The following is an 8147-nucleotide window of genomic DNA, read 5'->3' as shown; positions in this document are numbered from 1 at the left end:
GCACTGGATCTCCTTTGTGTTTCACCGTTGTGAAATTGAAGATCATCTTCACCCATCAATAGTGGAAATATTGAGTTGAAAGCTGGAAAAACTTTTAGAAATGTTTCATTTTGGAGATATAGAGCTGTTATATTCATGAAAGAAGAACAAGGGTCTGGGGTAAAAAGTTAAGAGCAAAGAAGTGGAGGCTAGTGTTGTGGGTAAGGCTCCATCTGCAGTACTGATATCCCGTATAGGTACCAGTTTGAGTACTGGCTGCGCTACTTCTTATCAGCTCCCTGCAGATGACCTGGAAAAAACAGCAGGAAAGAAGGTCCAAGTGTCTGGGCCCCTGGCACCTACATGGGAGACTCAGATGAAGCCCCTGGCTCCTGGATTCTACCAGGCCTCACTCTGGTCATCATCGCTATTTTGGAAGTGAAGCAGCAAATCCAGGTCCCCCTAGTGGGTATCAGGGACCCAGCTACATGAGCCAATACCTAATGCTTCCAGGGTCTGCATTAGCAGGGAGTTGGGACCCAGAACAGGGCTGGGATTTGGACCAAGCAGTCTAATAAAGAACACAGGTGTGTCAAGTGGCATTGTAACTGCTGTGCTGAACACCACCCATTTTTAGACCTTACAATTATGTAATAATTCTACATTTCCAATTGATTGACATTTTGCCTAAGTGTAGAATTTTTAGGTTGCAAACAATTTTCATCTCAAATTTTGAAGGCATTTTCCCATTGTCTTCGGAGATCCAGTATTGTTAAGAAATCTAAGCCATTCTGATTCTTGATCCTTTACATATGAATTGTTTTTCTATCTCTGGAAGCCGGAAAGTTCTTTTTTATCATAAGGTTCACAATGATATGACTGGATGTGGGTTTATTTCCATTTATTGGTACTGAGCCTTTTCAAGTTGAAAACCTGAATCTTCAAAATTAGTGAAGTTTTCAAGAATTAATTTTTTAACTGGGATGGGTGCTTGGCGTGGTGATTAGAATATTGCTTGTGGCAACCACGTGTCATTTTGGAGTGTTTGGTTCAAATTGCACTACTTTGTCAATCCACCTTCCTACTGCTGTGGATCTCAGGAGGCAGCCAGGAAATAGTGCAGGTCCTAGACCCGATGTCAGGATGACATAGACTAAATTCTAAGTTCCTGACTCTGGCCTGGCCCTACTCAGGCTCTTGTAAGCATTTAGGGAGTGAACAGGTGGTTGGAAGGTTCTCACTCTTTGCATAGTCTCTCTCTCCTCTGCCTTTTAAATAACACAATAATAATAGTGATACATTTTGAAATGATGTTCTCTCTTGTTTCCATTTTTTCATGACACTCCAGAGCTAATCTTTGATTTTTCCTAGTTTTCCTATGTCTATTTATTAGTCTTTGCTTTTCTTTCCAGGATTTTTTTTAAGATTTATTTATTTTTATTATAAAGTCAGATATAAGAGAGGAGGAGATACAGAGAGGAAGATCTTCTATCTGATCATTCACTCCCCAAGTGACTGCAACGGCTGGTGCTGTGCCAATCCGAAGTCAGGAACCAGGAACCTCTTCCGGGTCTCCCATGCGGGTACAGGGTCCCAAAGTCTTTGGGCCATCCTTGACTACTTTCCCAGGCCACAAGCAGGGAGCTGGATGGGAAATGGAGCTGCCGGGATTAGAACTGGCGCCCATATATATTCCTGGTGCCACTAGGTCACGCTGCTGGGCCCTCTTTCCAGGATTTTTATCTTCAATCCTTGCAAAGAGGTTTTATTTTTTTAAAAAGATTTATTTATTTATTTATTTATTATAAATTCAGATATACAGAGAGGAGGAGAGACAGAGAGGAAGATCTTTCGTCCGATGATTCACTCCCCAAGTGACCACAATGGCTGGTGCTGTGCCAAACTGAAGCCAGGAGCCAGGAAGCTCCTCCAGGTGTCCCACATGGGTGCAGGGTCCCAAGGCTTTGGGCTGTCCTCAGCTGCTTTCCCAGGTCACAAGCAGGGAGCTGGATGGGAACTGGAGCTGCCGGGATTAGAACCAGCACCCATATGGGATCCTGGTGCGCTCACCTCATCTTGTAGGTTGTGCTGCTTCCCAGACAGAGGGAATCATTCACACACGTTGAGGGTGCACCTTTACTGTCAAGAGTCGTGGTGAGAGGTTGCAGAATCAGAAGTGCTAGACCAATCAGAAAAGGGAAATCCAATCAAAGATCTCTTAGTGGCTCTGAATTTGTTTTGTATACAGTCATGGTTATTGTTTCCTGGCCTCCCTTCCTCTTTATGATTTCATGACCAGATAGTTCACAATTTACATACCCTTTTGTTAAAAAGGTGTTTTCATTTTTACTTTAACCTTTCTGGTGAATTGTGAAATTGGTATTTCCAGTCCCAGTTTACTCAGTGAATTTTCATCAGATCGGTTACTGACATCGAGGGAAATTTCATTTTACACTCATATATTTACTTGTTATTCTTACCAATTCATACTTCTTTTCCCATTCTTTGCTCCAGTTCTTCACTTTGCTTTCTCAAAGCAAAGTCACTTTGCTTTCTCAAAGCAAAGTCCAAAACTATTCAGGCAGCATTCCCAGATATACTGGGGATTTGGCCCCTGTGTTACCGGATGGCTACTTGCACCTCATTACTTTTGCTAATCATTTGTTCTTGCCTTGTGTGGGGCTGTGTGATGGGGAGCAGTCATTGTCAGAGTAAAGGTCGTATGAAGGAGTGAAAGTCTTCCTTACGTATGTTTCCAAATTGGTAGAAAAAATCCTCAGCTACAAAATAAAGGATCAGGGATCTGGCAGAATGGCTCAGGCTAAATCTTCACCTTGCAAGTGCTGGGATCTCACGTGGGCACCGGTTTGTGTTCTGGCTGTTTCTCTTCCCATTTAGCTCCCTGTTTTTGGTCCAGGAAAGCAATCAAGGATGGCCCAAACCCTTGGTAACTCTGTACCCACGTTGTAGACTCTTCAGATTGGCTCAGCTCCAGCTGTTGCAGTCATTTGGGAATAAACCAGCTGATAGAAGATCTTTCTGTCTCTCCTCTCTGTCAATCTAATCTACCTTTCCAATAAAAACAAATTAAGTCTTCAAAATGAGGAGTCAGTTCCTCTATTCCCCACCCCCTCTTTTTTTTTTTTTTTTATCTGCTGCTTGGGAGCGATGGGCTGGTTGAAAGGACTCTTGTTTTATAACCCATTCTTTTTTCAGTCCATTTGACTTATAAGCTCATTCTTGAACCACTGTGGCCGTGGAATCCTGTTTCCAAATCAGTTGCTGAAGAATCAGGGATGCTGTATTCTGCACTGTAGCCTAAGAGTTGATGCCATCATGGTGGCCTTTACTGAACTAAGCGTTAATTGTTGTGAAGACCGACTTTTGGCCAGGATGAACTGGGCCACAGCGAGATAGCATCTCTCCTTCAGCAGTGGATGGGGCCCTCACCTACAGACACAGCAGCAGCCAGGACAAGGCCAGCCAGGAGCCACTGAAACAGCATGCTGGCTGTTAAAGACCTACCCCTTGACGTAGGGAGGCAGCGTCCATTCTATGCATGTGTTCATTTGCTTTCCTCCCTCATCAGACTGGCTCCTACTTTGTTCCACGGGATTCCTTAACCAGGGAACTATTGGCATGCACAAGAGCAAGTAGGAGCTGAATTTTGTCAGAAACTCAGGTTGACTGCCAATAGCCCAGCCTATGTGCTAAACATTGACCATGGTCCATGAATTTGAATACAAGAGGGAAATAATCCATTTAATGTCTAGATTCAGCTTCAAAAGCTGCAGAGCCTACTTGTACTTCTGCCCACTAGGGCGAGGCCTCCTCGTCCTGCTATGGAAATGTCCCCTCTGCCCAGCAAGGTGTAAGGAGACGGCCGCTCAAAACGACAAATATCGTATGTTTTCTTTGATGTAAGGCAGCCTTCGTGCAAAATACAAAGCTAATAGATATATAGGTAAACATACATACACATATATTGTCATGGATGAATTGTATAATGAAGACTAGCATACCAAAGTGATTCATTGCGGTATGCATCTCTGCTCCCAAATAAAAGGAGGCCTCCCAATGAAACTGTTAAAACATATCTTGACAATCTGATACTAGATTTTCAACCATTGCCTATACCTACAATGTCATGATACACTTAAATAAAATGGGCTTGCCGGAGTGCTGTATTATTGTAATAACATAGGGAAAAACAGTTTGTATGGCAGGGAGAATGGAGAGAGAGGAATGAGAGGTTGAGGGGGGAATCCCTGTAACTACAAAATCGTGTAATAGAAAATAATTTTTTAAAAGTGCTAAAATAGAAAAGACTGTTCCCAATGCTGGCGGCTTGACATGCGGGTAGCTGAGCACCTGCACGTCCCGCAGCCACTGGGCCATGCTGCTGCGAGGCTGCAGGGGGCGCGCGTGCCCAGGGCTGGCCGCTGCAGAGCCGGGAGGCGAGGCCCAGCTGCGCCCGACTCTCCCGGGACTTCTTCCTGAACAATGGAGCTTGGCCGTTTGCTGGAACGTGATGGATTCCCGCTGCGCGAGTTGGGACTCAGGAGGTCTCAGGCTCCTTAAGCAGCTGGAACTTTCCATGGAAAGCACGGTGGTCTGGCTCCTGGGGTCCAGAAGTCAGAGATAAGTCCGCACCCTCTCTCATGAATCCCCCAAAGGCTCCTTCGGTTAAAGAGACACACACCTCGGGTTCGGATCCCGTGACAGGGAGCCAGAGGAAAGACCACACCGTTGTCTGCGTTGTCTGCATGGCTCCTCAGGCAGCGGCTGACTCAGAGCCCACACTGTTACTGTTGGTCCTTGGAATGACCTAGTGCCCAGATGTGGGCTGCTTGTCATATCTGGGTCTGCATTTGCGTGGGGGAAGGCCTGAATATGCAAGTCTTGGTCCAATCCATAGATCTAGACTGTATCTTGGAGGGCTCCAGTTGATGGTGTGTTCCTTTTAAGTGAAAAAAATATGGAGCCAGAGGTTTGGGCACAGTTGCCCGGTTATGTGTAGATTGCCTTCAGGATCTGCGTTGGGTCACCAGTTGAGATCCTGCCTTATCAGTGTAATAGCACAGCAAGGCAATTGCTCTTTCACTGGGTTAGAACCAAAGCAATGGCTGACCTTGCTGAATGAAAGGCGAACCACGTGTACGGTTGTCAGCTTTAGCAAATATGAATGTGGGCCATCACTTGAATTCGAACTTCAGAGATGGAATAAATGATTTTTACAATTGTAAGTATGCCCCAAAGATTACATCTGATATACTTATGCCAAAAATTAATGCATTTGTTTTTGGAACTCAAATTTAAGTAGATTTATTTATTTTTTTTGGCAGCCCTCATACAAACACTCCTCAGTCTGAAACACCTTACACCACTCTACAGAGATGAACCGCTAGTAAGAGTTTTGGATAGGGCCTGATCTTTGATGCAGGGCTTCAGTTCCTGCCTGGGACAAGCCCATCCATGTGGGAGTGTGTTTGTGTATCCAGCGACCGAGCAGATGATGGCTTTGGTACCATCCGTGTTAAAGGCCTATATGGTTTCTTGGCTCGTGGAGTAAACGTGGCTCAGGCCTGGCTATTGTGGACGTGTCGGGAGAGAACCTAGGGATGGAAGATCTCTGTTGATACCTTTCAAATAAAGTTCATATAAACAGCAATATTTTAAAAAGGTGTGCTCACCTTCTGGCTCTTCTGATTGTTAGCTGACTATATGGCCCCTTTGAGCCTTAGTTTACCTTCTGTGTAAAATGAAGGTAACTATTGTCTGTCAAGAGGGAAGCCTTAGATGCTGTTGGTGGGATTGTAAATGAGTATAGCTGGGATAGAGTCCAGAGTGAAAGCAAGAGCTACCCCATGATCGAGCAATCCTGTCCCTGGGTCTACAGCCACAGGAATGGGAGCCCATGGTGCTCCACGATCATGGCAGCAATCTTCGTAGCAGCCAAGGGTGGAAAATAACCCAAGTGTCAGTCCACATATGAGCTTTTCAAACGTGCTGTGTGCACACACTGTTTTTTAAATTCAGTATTCAAAAAAAAAACCTACAGAATATTGGGGCCAGCACCAATATTCATCAGCAGATGAAGTCACTCCTTGGGACGCCAGCAACTCAGAGTAACAATCCTGGCTTCTCTACTTCCAATCCAGCTCCCTACTGATAGGCCTAGGAAGCACCAAGGAAGTTCATGTCTCCCATCTGGAGACCTAAATGGAGTTCTTGGCTCCTGGCTTTGTTCTGGCCCAGACCAGTCAGCTCCTGGCTGTTGTGGCCATTTGGGGGAATGAACTGTGCGCAGAAGATGTTCTCTGTTTTCCGGTTTCTCTCCTTCCTCTCCATGTCATTTTGCCTTTCAAATAAACACATCTTTCAAGAACATAAGAAAATGTTGTACGTTGTGACAATGGAGTTGGACCTAAAGAAGCCACTGCTAAGTGAAGTAAGCCAGACCCAGGGAGATAAACACCTGCTGATCTTCCTTTTATGTGGGATCTGAAAACACCAGTGCACATTAAGAGAGTGGAATGCTGGTTGCCAGAGGTTGGGGCGGTGGTAAACAGGGAAATGGGAGAAGTTGGTCAACGGATACCAAGTTTCAGTTAGAGAAGAGGAATGAGGAATCTGTTGCATAACACAGAGATCATAGTTGATAGTAGGTGTATTTCAAAACAGCTAGAAGGGAGGCTTTTAAGCATTCTCTCTGCCAAGAAATGACAACGATTTGAGGGGATGGACATGTGATTTTACCTGATCTGATCATTCCACGCCTCATATATATTAAAATATCATGTTGTACTCTATCCATCTGTCTGTAATTTATCCATGAAAAATAGAACGGGGTGGGTATTTGGTGCAACAGTTAAGATGCTGCTTGTGATGCCTGCATGCCACGTTTGAGTGCTGGTTCTCTGCTCATGATCCAGCTTCCCGCTGCTGTGCACTCTTGGAGGCAGCAGAAGGCAGCAGGAAGCACATTCCAGGGGAGATTGCATTGAGTTTCAGACTCCTGGCTTTGGCCTGACCCAGCACACAGTGGACATTTAGGGAGTGAGACAGCAATCTGAAGAGCTTGCTCTCTGTTTCTTACAAACAAAATCCTTCTTAAAAGTTGGAAATAAGTAAGAGTTTTTTTTTTTTAATGGAGTTAAATGAGTCCTGAACATAAGAGACATTGAGTGTTTGTTATCTATTTCCGCTAATTATCCATTATCAATAATGGGTTAAGTCACCAGCTGTGACCCCAGTGTCCTGTGTGACCCCTGGTTTAAGTTCTGGCTGTTCTACTTCCCATCAAAGTCCCTGTTAATTTACCTGGGAAAGTAGCAGAATATGGTCTTAGTGCTTGGGCCTCTGCCATCCATGTGAGAAATCCAGACGGAGTTCCAAGTTCCGGGGTTTGGACTGGCCCAATCCCAATTGTTGCAGCCATTTGGGGAGTGAACTAGTGGTTGGGATATATTTCTCTGTGTCTCTCTCTGAAACTCTGCCTTTCAAATAAATAAATCTTCGGAAAAATGATTATCATTAATAGGATATATCGTGTCTTAAAGACTCAAATGAAGACATATGGTAGGAATTTTTCTATCTTTTGCTTTTTCATTTTTCCTGAGTTCTTTTGTTGAAAGCATTTAGTTTCTGTTGGTGATCATGTAGGTTATTGTCAACACTTGGTAAATCTGCATCTTGCTGCAGTAAACATCTGTGGTACACTGGATATCTGCAAGAGCTTCCTCTGAGTGCTCTGGGCTGTGGCCAGCCAGGACTCACAGGGTCCCTCCGGCCCCCCTCTCCCAGTGGGCAGGCTGCACCTGAACTCCCTGGCCGCTGAGCCAGCACCCTCTCCCCGGTGCTAGCAGCTTGTATTCCAAGACAATATGGAGAGCCATGGCTAAGGAGCTTGGATGCAAACCTCAGTATCCAAGGAAGCATTTTACAGCCAGCCATCTGGGGAGTGAACCACAAATAGGAGTTGCTCCTCTTCCCCCACTTCCCTCTCTTTCTCTGTAACTCTGACTTTCAAATAAATACATTTGTAGATGAAAGTATTTTAAACATTTTAAAAGGTTTATTTATTTTTGTTGGAAAGTCAGATATACAGAGAGGAGGAGAGACAGAGAGAAAGATCCTCCATTTGCTGGTTCACTCATCAACTGGCC

Source organism: Ochotona curzoniae, unplaced genomic scaffold (genome assembly GCF_017591425.1).
Source record: "Ochotona curzoniae isolate NIBS_2020 unplaced genomic scaffold, NIBS_Ocur_1.0 contig_3819, whole genome shotgun sequence".
Classification (NCBI taxonomy): Eukaryota; Metazoa; Chordata; class Mammalia; order Lagomorpha; family Ochotonidae; genus Ochotona; species Ochotona curzoniae.
The sequence above is the reverse complement of the archived record's forward strand: the minus strand, read 5'-3'. Positions refer to the sequence as shown.